Below are 6342 nucleotides of genomic sequence, written 5' to 3'. Positions count from 1 at the left end.
ACGCCCTTGCAGCAGGCAAGGTCTCTGGTGAGCCAGCAGGGAAACCTGTAAGCGGTTATTCATGTGCTGCAGACCTGGGCTCATACAGCCCTCTGGTTCCTCCCCACCTGAGGACGTTGCAAAAATAAAGCCTGGAGTTAATAATTGGTGTTTTGAGTGGGCAGACCATTGAAAGCAGTGCGAGTCACTCTTCCCCTTTGTGATAGTCTCAGGGTCCTTGCCACCTTCCTGAACCTCCCACACGGTGCCCGGAGAGAAGCTGCTCCTCATTTTAAAGCCAAGGGCAATCACTCACGTAGCGGGCTTGCAGGCGCTGCCTGGTCACCCAGAAAACCTCACGGTTGCATCGATCAGTCATTTGTTAGTCAATCGACTGAGCCCATCGCCCACACCCAAAAGGTCCCTGCCTGGCTCGGGCTGATTTAGCCACAGAAAGTCAGTGGTGCTCCCACCCCCCTTGGGGATCAGCTCTGCAGAGTCCCCGTCTAGAGACCGTCACCAGCTTTGCCTCCTTTCCAGGCAATGCAAATGACCCCAACCTCCAGCTCCATGCCCCTCGCTGCTGGTGTATCGGGAGGTCTTTCCTTTTTTCATTTTAAGGCAAGACTCTAGTTTTGAGGATCCAGTGCTATGCATTTGAAGATTTTTTTTTTCCCAGAGCAATTGCACGCTGTTCAGCGCTTGCTGTACAAAGTGTTGTCAAGTAAACACATTGCCTCAACCCCGAGCATTTCCTATGGCCTGGGTCATTTTTAGAACAAAGGTTTTTTTCCCCTTCCATGTTGCAGAAGATTGCCCAAATGCTGTTACTGAAACCATGTGTGTTCATTTCTCTGTGACTCTGCTCCGGGCCCGTGTCACCGCCCCGGGAGCAGCCGAAACCACAGTCTGTCACAGCAGAGAGCAGCCTCCAGCCCCTCGCAGATGCAACACGCTGGAGCGCAGCAGGCGAGGGCCTGGGCAGGACCCACTCTCAGCGTTTGCTGGAGCGTGGCCTTGACTGGAGATGAGCTGCCCAGTTTGGGTCACAGTTCCTGCAGGAGCATCGCTTGGGAAAGCTGCTGCCAAAGCTCAGGGTGGATTTGGGGAGTAGGAAACACTCGCTCTCCCCCCCTCCCCACCCCACGTCACCCAGGACAGCGTGGGCTCCCTGCGGCTGCACCCTCGGAAAGTCCCTGCTTTCTCTCTGGAGCTGCATCTGGCCCCGCAGCACTTTCTCCCAGCGCGGGTGAAACCGATCCTGGTGCTGCCGGCACCGCGGAGGGTGCACGGGGAGCCTCGCTCTCACAGGCACCATGCAAGTGGTGCTTTCCTAGCATTTTGCACAAGAGGTTATTTTTTTCCAGGAATTTCCTGTTGGACCCTGACAGGGCTGTTCACCCCGTCTGTCCCCGTTGAAAGCACAGCATTCAGCACCATTAAATAAATGCACCGTCCAGCTTCGCAGCCGCGGCTGCTCCCCTCGCTGTTGCCAGCCAACCGCAGCCACGTGTCAGATGAGCGGCTTCCCTCCCCGCTATCATCCCTCCACGGTTTCCCTGTTGGGGGACAGTCCGGCCACGCGCCCTGCCAGAAGCTGCAGCCCAAAACGCATAATTTAATAATTACATCAGGAGAAAAGAAGCGATGAGCTCCCTCAGCATCTCCTCCTGCCAACACTCCTGGGGAGCCCCGACGGGACCGTGTATAATTGCAAGCCGATACGCCCAGGGTGACTCTAGCCTGGATGCCCATTTGGCTGTGCACGACAGAGCAGGATTTTGGCATTGCCCTTCATGTACCTTTTAAGGGAAGGATCATCCCTCACTGCAGCTGGTGCATTATTCCTCGCACTGCCCGTCTCCTCACACACACAGGCGGCCCCAGACCTTAAAGCCCATCCTCGCCAGCGGCAAACACTGATGGAGCCAGAGTCTGAAAGTGCCAAGCACTCACTGTAGAGCTTTTGAAGGTGCTAAAAGGGAACCAAAACCTGAAGCATGAAAAACCACCAGTTATGGAAATGCAGGCCACAGCAACTGGGTTATACTTAGAATAAAAACAAAACAAACAAACAAAAAAACAAACAAAGAGAAAACAAGGAGGTTGGAAAAGCAACCTTCCTGCCTCAAAGCAGGGCTGGCCGCTCCCTTGGGTAAGGACAGGCCCACGTCCAGGCAAGCTCTGGAAGTCTCGGCGGCGGATACCCACCAGCCTGCTGCAGCGCTGGCCTACTCAAACCGGCGTTGGCGCCCGTGCTGAACGGGCTCGGCGTTACCACACGCAGGGAGCAGCACACGCATGCCGAGATGCAGATATAGCACAGCAGAGGCAAGATGCAGAGCTTCAGTGCCGGGATTTCAGCACAGCCTCACCCACGCCCACCCGCAACCCTCGTCCATCCCACGCGTGTCCTCTCCTTCCCACTGCCCGCGGCACTGCCTGCCTCCGGCGTTTCTCCTCACTGGAGCTCTCTAGCCTCGCCCTGCCAACCGCTGTCTTTTCCCCCCTCCCCATCCCCGCCTGCTTTGCAAAGACTAAACTGTTCCATAGAGTATTTTTATACTGGGGCATCTCTTGCAGACCTTGTGACTTGCACCAGGGCCTGGATCTGAAGCAGCTCTGTTTTCTATGGGCACAGTCACATGGCAGCTAGTCACACTGCTGCTCTTCCTTTATTCGGAGAGCCTTTCGGTTCTCCTCCTGTATTTTTTTCAATATATTTTGCTGCTGTAGCCTGTCCGGGGGTGCGAGCAGCCCCTTGAACTCACAGAGACACCCCACTAGCAGTCGTAGGGGCATGAGGGGATTCCCAGGGCAGGGCACATCTCTGCCTTTGGAGGTCCCACCAGCATCCAGGGTCCCCCACAGGAAAACGTCCTTCATGTACCCAGGGGAAGGAGCAGGGCCCACAGCAGACAGAATAATTTGCTTTCTGGACGTCTCCCCTTTAGTGGCAGCAGCCAAGCATCCCTCTTGGTTGGTGCCACAAGACTTGATGTCCATGTCCTCCAGGACTTCTGGCCCTCATCCTCCAGCACTCACCGAGGTCTCTGTTTCAGTAGCGTCCTGCAGCAGGGAGTTCCACAGCTGGATCCGAGCATGCTGAATTATTTCTTTTCTTCTGTTCAAGCTTGCTCTTTTTGGTTTCAGTACCTGTTCCCTTTTTTTCTTGCGTTATGACTAAGGGAAACTCCCAGCAGTTTGCTTTGCTGGAGGAGCCGTGGCTGGGCTTTCAGTCAGCAGTTTGCTGGCTTGCCCTGCATTACATGTCTCGCAGTCAAATTCCCACTCTCCTTTCCACGCTCCCAGCCGTCCTTCTCTCTCCTCCCTTCATCGTTCCCCTTTCTTTCCTCCTCATTCTTGTTCATTCACTTTTACCATTCTCCCTTACAAAACAAAGCAGCACCGAGCACTCCTGGGGGTTTTTCTAGCTGAGCTTTAAGCTGTGTGAACACCGGCCGCCCCAGACCACAGAGCAAGCCGCACGTCAACGCTCCCCTCTGCAAACCACGGGACTGGCAGGGTTCACCCAGGACCTTGCTGCCCCGGGGAGCCCCTGTGCACAGGACAGCCCCAAAGTGCTGCTGGCCGGCGAGTGCTGAGCTGCCGGGGGGAGAGGAGCCTCCCCACGCCTGGCCGATCGCTCCTCAGACTTTCCCCCAGATGCTATCGGCCACCACAGCAAGCGGAGCACCGGCATTTGCTTTGGCTCGGTGCAGACGCTTTCACGTTCATAAGCATTATATACTGAAAATAACCAGGAAAGCCGTTTGCTTGCCTGATGCCTGGCCCTGGATCCCGCCAGCGTGCCACCAGCGTGCCGTCCGCTCTCCGCAAGCCTCGGGAGCTTTGTTCTTATCCCAACATACGGCTGAATTTCCCACGGGGCAGCTCACCTGGAGTCCCCCATGTCCTGCATCCTCCCCAGCCACCCCACGCGCTTCATCCCCTCCTTACCTCAGCCAGGCACTGCTTTTCTTCTCCTTAGACTGCAAAATCTCCTGGGCCAGGCCCCTGTACCTGCATTAGAGCAGCCCCAGGGGGTCTCTGGGCTGCAGGAGGACTTCTACATAAAATCGCCCTTTAGCAGGTAGTGACAACAGGCACCTGCGGGACACACCCCGTCATTAGGGGTTCAAAGGGAAAGCCTGGTGGAAAGAGGAAAAGCAAGATCTCCTGGAGGTGGCAGCGACAGCCAGGGGAGGAATTAGTCACCTGAAAGTTTGATCTCTCTGCCACTGCAGACGCCCAGCGCTGCCCGTCCGGGAACAAACCCACCCCACCGTGCAGTGTGTCTGGGGCTCGCTGCAGAGGCGAGGGGATCCCGATGGATGGTTTCCTCCCGCCGAGCGGTGCAAAGAGCTGCACCGAACAGGCTCGGCCAATATTTCACACCAAATATATTTATTGTCCGTCCAGGCCCATATCTTTGCAGCCACAGGAGGAAAGAAACCGCTCCCCACAGCTGTGAATCCCAAGTTAGCACAAAGCAGCCCAAAAGCATCTCTGCAGGGGCAGGGTGCTGGGAGGGGGGCTCTGCCCCAGGCCCCCCCGCGCTCTGCCTGGCAAAGCCTCCCAGGGTGGCTGCGCTCAGACGAGCTCCCGGTCCCATAGGGAGCACCAGGAAGCCAAATCAGTTTGGTTCGGGCCATTCTCCAGAGGTTACGGTTTTCCTGAAAATGAGAAGCAGCGGCTGGGAACACGGTTTTCAACTGCAGCGTTTATTGGACTGATGGTGGCTCGGCCTCTCCCGCGCTTTAAGCAGAGAGCAAACCCGCCGGCCACCGACCTGCGCGCGTCCCTAGGCTACTGGAGCAAGCAGCTACACCGGGCCGGCCGCCCCTCGCCCGGGACCCTCACAGCCAGCTCAGCAGCAGCTTCCCCGCCAGCACAGTGGCCAGCAGGCTGGGGCAGTGCCGCGGCGTGGCCGCCCCGCCGTTCCTGGAGCCCCGTGACGGCCCGTTGCAGTCGTTGCTGAAGCAGCATTGCAGGGTGGCCCCCCCGGAGCTGCCGTGCCGCGCCTGGTCGCAGAAGGACTTGTAGGAGCAAGACTTAATGACGCTGTCTGCAAGGAAAGGCACACGCACACGGCGGTTAGGGACTCCCGGGCGCTGGGGGCTTCACTCCTCCCCTGCTAAGCTGGGGGAGGAAAGGGGGAAAGCAGAGCGGTGTCCAGCACGTTGCATTACAGATGTGGAATAAAAGGGTCTCCCTCCTGCACATGGGACTGCCGGGAGAGCCGAGCAGCAATCCGGTGGCCAAGGGATGTCCCCATGGTCACAGCGCTCCAAGTCACTGCGGAGCAAGCACATCGCACAACCCCGCTGTGACAGTGACCACATATTTATAGCCACACGTGTGAAAATACGTATAGGCAGGCTATGGAGTGAACCCGAGGCAGGAGGGGAGGGGAGGCTGGTTTTGGGAACCATCTCTGTCTGTCTTGCCGGCCATGCTGCTGCCCTGCAGCCGCTCGGTTGCGCTGAGGGTGGTGAAGCATTTCTGGAGGAAGGGAGCAGCATGCCACAAAGGAGGACTTTCCTTATGCCAGGTACGGGCTGTGAGTTATCTCAGACCAAAAGCCTGTTTCCAAGGACTAAAAACTTGGAAAAAAACAGGTAGCTCATCCCTGCTTCACAGGGACAAGGGGAAGCCAGCTCCTGGTCTGCCCCACCAGGTCCTCTGCTTCTCCTCGTCCTCTGGTCCCCCCCCAGCCCCTCTGGTCCCCCCCAGCACCCCCAGTCCCCCCAGCCAAGGGACTTACTCGGCGCAGTGATTGTGGAGCAGGCGTCGGCGTACTGGGGGCAGCTGTGGGAGCCCTGTTTGTTGCAGTCATTCTCGTTGGACGCAACGCATTTGTGGCATTTCAGCGCTTTACCTGCGCGAAGATGGGGAGGAGGAGGAGGAGTGAGAGCGGCGGCGACACGCCGTGCCGGAGCCCGTGTGCTGTTTGCAGTCTGTGGGTCTCCACGGCCACTGGTGACCCCCAGCACAGGGCAGGGAGTCAGGGGCGAGGGTTAGCACCGGTCAGAGCCGAGCAGCTCTGCCGGCCAGGAATCGGCAAGGCCATGGCACGCAGCAGGCTTCGGGATGGGGGTCTCTCCTGTCCGCACAAGGCACGCGAAACTCTTCCAAGTGTGACACAAAACGATGAGAGCTAAACTGGGCAGGCTAGCTCTTCCGAGTCCTTGCTCTGCAAAAACCTCCTGCAACTGAGATTCCTGTAATCTCCTTTACAGTAAAAATAGGTAGAAATAATACTAAAAAACCCCCAAACCCTACATCTTTGTCTTCTTGGGCCAAATTTCATTTTAATGAGCATTTTCGGGGGAAGGGAGGATTCATCTAAACCGTTCTGTG

The sequence above is a fragment of the Ciconia boyciana genome, chromosome 25 (genome assembly GCF_034638445.1).
Source record: "Ciconia boyciana chromosome 25, ASM3463844v1, whole genome shotgun sequence".
Classification (NCBI taxonomy): domain Eukaryota; kingdom Metazoa; phylum Chordata; class Aves; order Ciconiiformes; family Ciconiidae; genus Ciconia; species Ciconia boyciana.
This window is presented reverse-complemented; position numbering follows the sequence as displayed.